The sequence below is a fragment of the Bidens hawaiensis genome, unplaced genomic scaffold (assembly GCF_021521415.1).
Source record: "Bidens hawaiensis isolate Kalapana, Puna unplaced genomic scaffold, B.hawaiensis_p1.1 tig00000905_1, whole genome shotgun sequence".
Lineage (NCBI taxonomy): Eukaryota > Viridiplantae > Streptophyta > Magnoliopsida > Asterales > Asteraceae > Bidens > Bidens hawaiensis.
In genome coordinates, this window is record NW_027491053.1 from 3,499,408 (window position 1) to 3,511,709 (window position 12,302).

At 34.8% G+C, this 12,302-nt stretch overlaps 1 long non-coding RNA gene and 1 pseudogene across 2 annotated transcripts; both read left to right on the top strand.

Annotated features, from left to right (window-relative positions):
- The first annotated feature begins 3,202 nt into the window (after positions 1-3,202).
- On the top strand, positions 3,203-3,597 carry LOC143547505 (uncharacterized). The gene is made up of 3 exons (XR_013137783.1): positions 3,203-3,352; positions 3,433-3,492; positions 3,561-3,597. It is a non-coding gene; the product is annotated as an uncharacterized LOC143547505 (long non-coding RNA).
- A 4,646-nt stretch (positions 3,598-8,243) lies between these two features.
- On the top strand, positions 8,244-12,080 carry LOC143546939 (small ribosomal subunit protein bS6c pseudogene; annotated as a pseudogene). The gene is made up of 2 exons (XR_013137681.1): positions 8,244-8,570; positions 11,832-12,080. The product of XR_013137681.1 is annotated as a small ribosomal subunit protein bS6c pseudogene (transcript).
- The last annotated feature ends 222 nt before the right edge of the window (positions 12,081-12,302 follow it).

Sequence of the window (12,302 nt, forward strand, 5' to 3'; positions counted from 1 at the left end):
AAATAAATTTTGTAATAGAAAATGCCGGTGCAAACCACAATAATGAACGGAACTGCTACCAGTTGATTTTTTTTGTCCCCACTGCAACGCGCGGACTTTTCTACTAGTTATATATATATATATATATATATATATATATATATATATATATATTAAAAACCAAAAGATTCTCCACTCGCAAATTCACTATTCATCATATATACAAGATTTTTAACTTGATGTGCAAACTCTTAAAGCACGCAACTTAATATACTTTTTTATAAATTAAAAGGCAAGTTATAAGGTTTGATTTTTTCAAACTTTTTCCACAAACTTTTAACTGCTTTCCAATTGTGACACCATAGTTTATGGTTTCATGCAGTTTCTTCTCGCACACTCTTTTACAATTTTCAATTTCAACACTTTTCCACTTTCAACTTATGTCACAAAATATTTTTGTGACGGTATCGTAACGAACCGAACCGATAACGACCGAGTTCCCACCGTAGCGTGTCGGCTTATATCAACTACAAAGAGAGGATTTTGATTTTTTCGGTTTTCCGGTGAACCAACAAAGACGTTAAGGTTCATTTGATAATCAAATTCAAGTCGCTGCAACGCAAGGGGCCTCCAACTTTTATATATTGAAAACCAAAAATTTGTTATTTCACTAATTTCACTATTCATCAACTTTGAATAATAGCCACATATTATTATTAAACTTTCATTATCAACCACATGTGTTTTGCCATTTTCCAACACATATCATTCTATTGTTTGCTTTACCGTTTCAGTTGCAAACGCTATTCACGAATCGTCTAGGCCTCCTCAACTCTCTCAATTGTTCGTCGCGACCATCAAATAAGGTACCCATCTTCCCTTGCCGATGTCGTCTCTGTATAATGCTGACGTCGTAGGCCGTAAGTGTCCGCGGATCTTGTTTAGAGTAAAAAGCCAGGTGCAGATGGTTAGTGTTTATAGTTAAAATATTTATATTTATTTAACGTTTCCAAATGGCTCTTTTCGAAATTTCACAACGTGAACCCGGAATTCTTTCCTCCATTTTATTTATTGATTGATCGTGGCAGTATTTTTGAAGTGTCTGAGCTACCCAATCAAGTTTATTGAGTAAGCCCCGTTCACCCACCCTTAGTCTACCACGGTCTAGTATGTGTGAGGCCCACGGTCTACATGCGTGAGCCTGGAACAAAGAACATTTACTATAATTTTTTTTAATATGCATGATCTTTGGAGGTGTCCTTATATCTAATAACATACGAACATTTTGTCAAAGCAACACACTTATAAACATCATCATATCAATACTTTGTTAAATATCAAAGAAAGATTACCAATCAATAATAAAGTGTTAATGATGAAAATGTGCAGGCTTCATACATACCTACTCAAACCAACGAAGAATTTAGGTTTATTGTAAAAAAACATGAGCTTGAAGTGGTAAATATGGATGCTGAATACATAACCCAAGAAGGCTGAGACAAAAGACATATATTGCCATTATTATGAGTATTATTGTTTCAACACTTTCACTACTAGAAAAAAGGCTTTTAATTACACGCGCACAATGACACGCAGTGATCTATGACGCGCAAATGCGCTTGTCATTGAAAAAATGTCAAATTTTTTAAAGCCTAGAAGATCTATGACAGTTATTTTCGCATGTCATTAAGCTGGTGTCATACATTAAAAAATTAATTATGAATGTCATGTATGCATGTCATCCTTCAGTTAAAATAAATAATTGAACCAATGTTTATCAGCAATTTCTCATACGTCTTTTTTGAACAAACTTGGGGTTTTCTTATCTTCTTCTCTTAGTTCCCCCAAATCGAATCCACCAGTCCTCATTTAAACCGGCATTTGCATCTTACAAATTCTAAGGCTCCAATCTTTGTTCTTCCTTTGATCAATTAAGACTTTTGGTATGTGATTATTGATATACGATTCACTCATATATCCAATCTCGTCATTGCGGTAGACCCACAACTCGCCTCTTTTTTTGTATCTCACGGTCACCACCGCAGTGTGGTGGCCCAGTGCTGCTATTGTTGGGCATTTTTAACCATAGGCGGCGGAGGATTGACTGTGGCGGTGATGGTTTCTCACCACCGTGTACCTATCCGGTGGGTTTTTTTTTGTTGTGGTTTGACTGTGGCAGTGGTGGTTTAGAATTTCTCCACCGATAATGACTTGGAATCGCTCTCCGATTCGTTGCATCAATGTGTTTTGGTACTCTCGCATCTTTATATTTTTTATTATTTGCAGAACACATATGTGATGACATAATTTTTTTTAGATTTGGAGGTAATTTTAGGGCTTTTGCAATGACCTATGTACTTGAAATGAGTCAATCCCATTGAGAATTTTGATATTCTTACATTATAATTAGTTGAATTGAGGAAATAATATTAACCTATTATTTTTTGTTTGATATAGTTTTGGGTTCATTTATGTTTTATGTTATTTATATTGATGCAACTTAACTATTTTGATTCTCAAGATCTACAGAAGAAAACCACACTTTGATGCAATTTAGTATACAAAGTGTATTCTGCTAAAAGATTGCATTTTGCATTTACAGGACAATGATGCTCAAGATCTACAGAAGAAAACCACACTTTGTATACGATCTATATCTAACTGTTTTGTTAATCCGACAAAAGCAGAAGCAGATTTTCAGCTTCTAGATCAATCAAAAGACATAGATAACATTTGGAAGATATTAACAACACTAATGGATCCCACCACTAGTTCTCTTCAAAGTAGAACCTTTCGCGTAAGTAACCGTTTAAAAGATGTAATTAATATATCAATTGATAAGTAAGTTATATTTTATGTTATTGGGCAGGATGAGTTGGTCAAAGTTGTTGATGAGAAGCATCCACTTTATGAACTTTTAACCACCCTCTCTATAAAATTCTCATACACAATCTTTGATAAGGAGTTTGTCAAAGATCTTGTTGTAGAGACCGACCTACAGAAATGTGACAAGAACAAGTTATTAACTAAGGCTTGCATGAATATACTTACGGTAAAGTGACAAGAACAAGTTATTAACTAAGGCTTGCATGAATACACTTTCTGTTCTATTCAAGGTTCTAACTTCTAACTTCATTTATCATGTTTCATGGGTTATTTTTGGTCTTCATTATCAACATTTATTGATTATTCTGGTTTGATCTTCTTGAAATGAACCATGCAGCGATTAGTGGATGTGCTAGAGAAAAGGACAAATCTGCCCTCTGTTTTACAGTCTTTAGGGTGTATAGCACAGATTGCCATGCCGGTGTTTGAAACACAAGAGAGTAAAGTTGTTGGCTTTATAAAAGAATCTATCTTAAGTTGCAGGCAGGTATGATTATATACTTGACATTTGATATTTTGATTAATATGATCAGGATAATGTAACACATTTTCTTCATTATATTTCAGAAGACCGGAGATAAAGCCAAAGATTCATGGGATGCCAGAAGCGAACTCTGTTCATTAAAGGTAAATTTACCGAGAATAATACATATGTTTTGAATTTTTTTCTTGAAACTTATAAGTTTGTTGTGTAGATATTTGGCATTAAAACTCTGGTAAACAGCTACATGCCAGTAAAAGATGCACATCTTCGTGTCGGTATTGATGCACTATTAAAAGAACTTCAGAATTTGCTTTCTTTCGGTGAAATCTTAAAAGACATTGAATCAAGGTAGTAGCTTTAGTTACTTAAGTTTGAATTCCATGGTACTAATGTTATCATTTTTGTACCATCTGTTGATAAGGCCCATTTAAAGCTAGCTTCAGCTAAGGCCATTAAAGCTAGTTGTTGTAACCAAAAAGTTTCAGTTATTCAGGTTTATAATTTTATTGTTTTATGTTTTTTATACCGGGTCATGGGGTCCAAAATTAGTACGGGTTGTAAAATGTTACCGGCAAGAGTATTGCAAGTCCCATGGTTAATTAGTGAGGTTTCATCTGAGTAACATTTACACACTTCTATTTTGAACTTATGTATGTATACCTACTACTTACATTCTGATTTACCATTGATTTAGCTGATGCAGTATAGGAATGACCAAATGACAACTTTCAACACAAACAAAACATGCCAACAACTTGGCCCGTGGCAACGTGCGGGTACGATTACCAGTATATATTATTTAATTTTTAACTAATTAATTATATATATATTAATAATTATATAAATGGAAGGCTTGTTTAGGAGCTTTATAACGAGCCGATCTTGAGTAGCTCGGCTTGTTTGCTCCTCTAGAGATAACATGTCAAAATGAGTTCAAGTTGAAAGAAAATGACTTTTAATAATAGTCATTTTAATCATATTTTAATCATGCATAAATATTTTAACGAAGTTTTAATCTGACTTAATGTTATGATGCATATTAAATATAGATGCATCTTGAGATAACAGGCTCGGAGATATGCGATGACACAAATGGTTACAGTGACGGGTGCTGCAATTTTTGTTCTTCTACAACAGGTAATGGTGCCCTATATATTAAATGAAATTTTTTACGAGTTGACAGACCCAATTTGCTCATTTAAATATCTCTATATTTTATGTTCTTTATGATTTTCTTGCAGGTTGATTTTCAGGGTTAACACACAAATTATCATATGCAACCATCGGGATGATGAGGAAGGGCAATTGGCTAATTACGGACCAATAGAGTTTGATTTTATTTATTTTGTTGTGGAATCCAATCCTAAAGTGCACTCTTTGTAAAAGTTGACTAAGGATGATTACTTTATGAAATAGATTGTTTTTCTATTTATGCATTTTTTTTTTGTGTTGTGAAAATTTAATTGTCATAAATGTAGAGTAATTACAAATAAAAATTATAATAAATAAATAATATATTTATTATATATGTATAAATATATTTTTAAAACCCCCTAAAACCATGACACGCATAAACGCATGTCATATGTATATGTCGTAATTGTGAGTCATGAAAAGTGTGTCATGAATGCGTGTCATAAAACATGACACGCAGATGTATGTCATGTTCATTTTATGATTGGGCTATCATTGACACGCATTTGTGTGTCATCTGTACCCTTTAATGACAAGCATTTGTGTGTCATCTGTACCCTTTGCGTGTCATTAAAGGTGTTTTTTCTAGTAGTGTTTGTTAGATATGCAAATTCAAGATTTTAAAAACCGCTTTGAGGAGGTAACATCCGACTTGCTTATTTGTATGAAAAGCGTCCTCGTCCTCGTAATAATTTTAGCGTGTTTGATATCCCAAAGATATTACAATTAGTCGATATGTATCTATATGATTTTCATGAAGATGATAAAAGAAGATTGAAGATTGAACTCCCCGTCTATATTGATATTATAAAAGATGATCTAAGATTTGTGGAGTTGAATGGGTTATCTTGTCTTGTACGATTGATGGCTGAAACAAAGAAAAACCTACCATTTATATTGGTGTACTATTTATTTGAAGTTAGTTATTGTATTACCTATAGCAACAGCAAGTGTTGCAAGGTGCTTTTACGTAATGATGAAGTATTTAAAGACTGACTTGCGTATTCAGATTGGTAATGAGAATTTGAGCAATAGTTGTATTTGCCATATTGAAAAGAACTTGCTTTGAAATGTTCCTTATACAATGCGATGGATAGGTTTCAAAAAATGTAACCTTGTAGAGAACGATTGCAAGGATATTGTGTATTTATAATGTTTTTAATGACGACTGATGTATTTTTGTTTATGTTTATGTAATTTGAATTTGCTTTTTTATGTTGTGACGAACCCAAACCGGCAACCAGAAATGAAACTTTTTATATAGATAGCTATAAATTCGAGCCTAAAAACATTTTTGGGTCCGCCTCGAACGTTGGTGACGCGGGCCGCCATCATTATCAGAGGAAACTCATCACCTGAAGGGCCACTGTAGTAAAACCCTGGCTCGTACATGACATTTTGTCATGAACTAGACTCGAATAGGTGACATCCCTAGAGAAAGTCACCAAGATACCGCTAGAGCACTATTTGAGGTGATGAGTCGATAATTGACGAGTGAGTTGGTATTATTAAGGCTCTTTACTATGGTGGGGGCTTTAAAATCCTTCTACAGTGTCACGTTATCGTCACGTGGGCACTAGGGCTTTAAAGCCCCGAGACTATGTTGCCCATCTATGGTTCGAAACCCTAGCGTAATACACTATGGGGCGCGGAAGGCGTTGCCTTAGGGGCGTCGAAGGCCCAGCACACCGCCGAGGGGCGCGGTCCAGGAGGCGCTCAAGGTTGCCCGGCTTCACAATGACCGACGTCTTCTCTCTCTCTCTCTCTCTCCCTCTCTCACACTCACACTCACACACACACACATATATATAACACACACACACACATATATATATGTGTGTGTGTATTGGAGCGCCCTAGGGGTTTTAAACCACAGCGCGACGTTATAAAGAAGGGCTTTGAAGCCTCGCTTTCTAGGTGACGATGATGTGACACTATGAAGGGGTTTTGATGCCTCTCAACATAGAGAACAATGTAAGGGGCTTTAAACCTTTTTTTTTCGAGAAACAAAAAAACCAACATAATAAAGGAGGGCCCTATGCCATCCCTTTATCATCCATTGCGAACCGTTTAATGAATATAAGATAAACATGTAAACAAACAAAAATAGACGGGAAAAAAAAACTAACATAATCGTATTAAATAAACCTTAATAAATATAAAGAAATGCTAACGAATATAAATGTTGGAACATGACATATATTATGATTATGTTCATTCAAATAAAATTTTTAAACAAACTAGCTTATCAACGTTGGGTTGGTTTACGCATCCAACCACAAGTTAAAAATTATTATTATTATTATTATTATTTGGAGGAGGAGGAGGTTTATTAGATTTTAATAATCCCCCTATTAACTGGTATTGACCGATAATATTTTTATTCATTTTATCTCTGCTGGTGGTCCCAAATTTAAAAAAATTGCCCCCCAATGATCCACCGTTAAAATGACTTAACGGCGTTATACTTTTTTCTGAATTTCAAACTATTGTTTTAGGGCTTTTGTTCGGAAGTAGGATACGAGTCGATTGATGTAAAACTTAGCTTGAAACGGTGATCTAAATGACTTGATTTTTGTTAATTGTAAGTTCAAACTTTCGAATTGAAGCATTGTTTCGTCGTTTTGGAGCACCGTTTCGAACGAAGCTTTACATCAATCGACTCGTGACTTCATTCTGATTAAAAACCCTAAAACATTAGTTTGAAATTCGGAAAAAAGTATAACACCGTTAAGTCATTTTTAACGGGGGACCTTTGGGGCCAAATTTTTTAAATTTTAGACCACCAGCAGCGATAAAATGAATAAAGATTATTATTGGCCAATACCAGTCAATAGGGAATATTAAACAATAAACCTTATTATTATTATTATTATTATTATTATGGGTTAGGTTATAATAGGAAGGATAGTTTTTGTAGGAAATCTTGTCCATTTATTTTTGAACATGGATGGTTAAGATTAGTTTAGGGAGAAATCAAGTGTGAACATAAGGGAAGGGGCATAAAAGGAATGATACATTTGTTGACTTTCTCTCTTCACATGCAAGGCACATGCCAAATTCCCCCATCATTTTAAAACGTCAATAACTTTTTCTTACAACGTTTTTATTGAAAAACAAATTCAGCATAATAACGAGTGTCTTTTTATCTTTTATATGAGTACCGTATTGTAATATAAAAACTAAAAAAAAATTAGTGGGTTTTTTACAAATTGTGTTTATCAAATTGTGTTATACAATAGTATTTTTCATTGTGTTTTTTTTTATTGTGTTTTTTCCATTGTAATTTTTACATTGTGTCATACAATTGTGTTTTTTTCATAGCTTTTTTTCCATTGTGTTTTTCATAATGTTTTCCATTGTGTTTTTTTGGACTTTCCCGGCGAGTTGGTGGCAGTGGGTGACGGTTATGATGGCGGTGGGTGGTGGGGTGGTAGTGGTTGTAGGAGACGAGTCAAGATGCAAGTGGGTTTTTGAAATAAGTGTAAATAGGTTTTGAGATTAAAGTGAGTAAGTTTTAAAATTTAAGTGTTAAACTAAAATACCCTCAATCCTAACCTTGTTAGTAAAATCATACTTCATATTTGAACATGACCCTTATTATTATTATTATTATTATTACCAACGAACCCGACGGCCCTTATCCACTTCTATCATCATCTTCATCTCTTCCTGTATTCTCTTCATTTCTTCACTCAACATGGCTTCTTCTTCTTCTTCATCTTCTTTGCTAACCTCATCACCTCTACTACAAACCCTAGGCCCATTCTCACCCACCACTCAATTCCACTTCCACCGTCAAATTGTGTCCCCAATCAAGGCTCAAACCCTTGATTTCTCCAGCACATTCTTCGAAGGCGGACTGGGAGGTGAAGATGACATCAGCAACTCTTCAGTTGCAACGGCGGTTGAAGAGAAAGAGGAGCCGCAGTGTCCGCCCGGGTTGAGACAGTACGAAACAATGGCGGTTTTGAGACCCGATATGTCGGAGAATGAGCGCTTGTCTCTTACTCAGAAGTATGAAGAGGTAATTATTATTATTATTATTATTATTATTATTGTTTGTATCTGTTTTTATAATATGATTGTTTACAGGGTTTTAGGGTAATGCTATGTGAAATTATCCCCAATTTTACTGTGAATTTATATAATCTAGTTGGGGCTGTAAACAAAATATTAAAAGTGAACATACACAGTAAATGAACGTAAACGAACAAAAGTTATCCAGCTTAAGGTCTTAAGTATAATCATGCTAACATCTAACATTTCAAAGTAAATAAACATAATTGGGCTTGGAGCATAGCATAAAAATCAACATTTGTAGTAAATAAATAAATAAATCTGGATGAGTTTTAAAACAAATGTAGACGAATGAACATAAATAATAGATATAAACAAACATAAATGAATGGGCTAAACAAGCCTTCACGAACATATGTGGACGAACAGGACATGCTCATGTTCGTCCGTTTCAAGTAAGTGAATAAAAATTTGTGTTCATGTTGATATGCTTATTAAATGAATAAACGTAAATGCATTTCTCACCAAATGGCTTATTGAATGTTTGGTTCGTTTACAGGCTAAATTTAGTTATGATTTTTTTTTAATGGCACTTTGCGTTTTCATAGGCATAGATAGCAAAGTGCATTGCAGTGTAAAACTATTTCAATAGGCTCAATGCTATAAGTGGTTTTCTACGACTGTTATGTTGTGAGTTTAAGGCAATGAAGCGTGTAGTTGACCGTTTCAAGAAAGATAATAATATCATTCTTCGTACTTTCTACTAGAAAGAAATATAAATACCTAGCATTGTAAATGAGTGCCTTTAAACGTAGGATTTCATAACAAAATTTGGGTTTGTTCAATCTTCTACTTATAGAAAAAAACTTTAAAGGCAATGCTGATTTCTTTTTTATAGTATTTGGTATTGAAATTGCGAGGAAACCAGGAAAGAGAGAAACTTTTGGCTTTAGATCATATTCTTTGGCAGTTAAAGAGCTAGAAATTACCTTAATTAATATTTTCAGAAAACTTGAGGGTAAACAAAGTTGGCTCTGCAACATAGATATAGGACAAAAGTTGGTTAACCTTTTTATGAAATTAACCAACAATCAAGGTAGATAACTGGAAGTGTTAAATGTACCCTTCAAATTTATCTCTTACCGATATACACATACTAGTTGTATATGTTGTCCAATAATCCGAAGGGAATTATTTTTGTCATAGACCACATAAATTGTTGCTCCCTCAGGTCTTTTGGTTTCTTCAGGGCTAGTTGGGCCTTCATGCATTTCTCTTTGGGCTTTGGCATTGTTCATTTTGATTAGAAAATGGGCCGGTTAGGTAATGGTCAAAACTGGAAGTTTTAGGTACTGGTCAGGTTGACCCAAAACATCTTTTTGCCTAAATGTTTTTATATCTTATAAATATTAGTGCATATTTTGGGTTAGGTAAAAAAGCTTGTCATTTTAGATGTAATAAGCAACTAAACATTTTGTGCCATTATTTAATAAAAGTGGATAGTTTTTTACTTTCTTTATAACGGGTCAAAAAAGTCTAATTATTAAAGCTAAAAGGATAATGTCTAATTTGTTGTTCACACGTAGATAAAGAAATATGAACTGAATTTGAATACTATTAGATAACGATCACGCAATACAAAAAAGTACATTTCGGGCAAGATGCACATCAATATCCTGATTGTGAGATCTTACTTTCAAATATTTTTGTTTCAAAGAATACCTTTTAAAGATTTTACTTTATTTTGGTACGGATATGTATGTGACTGTATGAGACTTACTTTTATAGATCAAAAGCCGTGTGAAGCAACTAACATGATGGACTTCATTTAGTACTGTGGTTTCTTTTGTAGAGTGATTAACATGTCAAAACATATTACTTGTCACTGACCACTGTGCTTCAAAACAACTAATACAATTAGGGGGCTGCTAGCTATACAAACACCACACTCATAAGTGAGCACCAGTGTGCCCGTCACATCATACGGGCCGTATGATGTCAAATCAAGTTTGCACACAAGAGCATGTCGCATCATGCGGGTCGTATGATAAGGCAAAATATGGTCGTGTGTGTGCCTATATGATTTGCCCCTCATATGATTCAATGACCATTTTTCGCCAAATATACGGCCCATATGCCATTTTTATATTGTCATATGGTTTGTATGAGTCTATGACACGTTAGTAATGTCTGGATGGTGTGTTAGTGGTGACCTATAATTATGAATATGCAAGAATGGACACTCTAGTTGCTATAAACTGCCAAAAGTACCTTTAATTGTGATTTCATAAAATTTAAGACTTTAATCATTTCAATTGTTCAAGTTTAGATTACATCGAAACAGAAGGCAAGCGGGCAACAAGCTGCGCCGCTACCCCTTTTTGAATCGCAAAACCCAATCTTTTAAAAACTATATTTGCTGACCTTGGAGTCATAACATTACTATGCATGACCCGCTGAACACGAGTAAGTAGCTCCACAGCTTCAGGCACGAGGAAACCAAAAGTGTCAAAAGCAAAAGGAATAAATACATGTTGGTTGTCAAGACACGCCTTTTCATGTTTTGCCACCTTACCTGAAGCAGCTTTTAATGCGGCTTGACCGACTGTGAAACCACTACTCCCTAAGCCCACCAAAGGAGAAACCTCTGTTAAATCCACACACACGTGTTTCCCTGCTATCCATCCAAACACCAAAATGTCAGCTGGTCGAAGAGATGATCTTCCCTCCGACGGGTCAGTCAGGAAATTCACAGGTGCTTCTTTCTTAACAGAAATTCCAGCTCGCCTGAATATATCAAAGAGCACATCCCTAACCAGATCGTGTCGGTACTTGAACCCCGGGAGCTCTTTACAGTGCACCTCGTGCTCCTCATATGAGTCTAAACACGCCTTACGACAAACAGGACATATCTCATCAACCGGAAATAGAGGAATCATGAGGCGATACTTAAGGATACTACGATACTCCACTGGAGACATACACTGGCCTAACCCATATTCAACCTTTTCATTTTGTGGTTTCCATTTTGTAAAGAAAGTTTGTATGACTGAATCATCACTTAAAATTTTTTAAGCTAATTAATTATAGGCCAGACATATTCATCTTTGCTGATGACATCACCCGTACTATATAACTCAAAACATTTACGATTTCCATTTAAATTCTGTGTTATAGGATCTCGCAATATTATTTTATGTTTATGTTTATCTAAAGTGAAGTGGGCAACTTAGTGGCTAATTCAGTCAATATTTCTACTTTTTTGCAGATGCTTGTTGCTGGTGGTGGCATGTATGTTGAGGTCTTCAATAGGGGTGTGATCCCTCTTGCTTATAGCATAAAAAAGAAGAATAAAGCTGGTGAGACAAACACTTATTTGGATGGAATCTATATGCTGTTCACTTATTTCACGAAACCGGAGTCTTTGAAGGCCCTGGAGACAGCCTTGACCACGGATGATGACGTCATCAGATCCTCGACCTTCATAATAAGGAAGAGGAAGTATTAAATCTAAATCTCTTTTGAAAGTTTTAGTTATATAAGCAAGCATTATGTTGTAGAAATGTCACATTTTTATGAGCATCTTTATGGAAACAATTATGTTATTTTGTATTCAAGAATCTTTCTTTTGAGGAGAGTAATGGAATGGGAGGTGATTTGCACACAACTCCTTTTTAACTAACTATTGCCTATTGGTTGATTGGGGTTTTTAATATTATTTTATGGTTATCTAAATAAG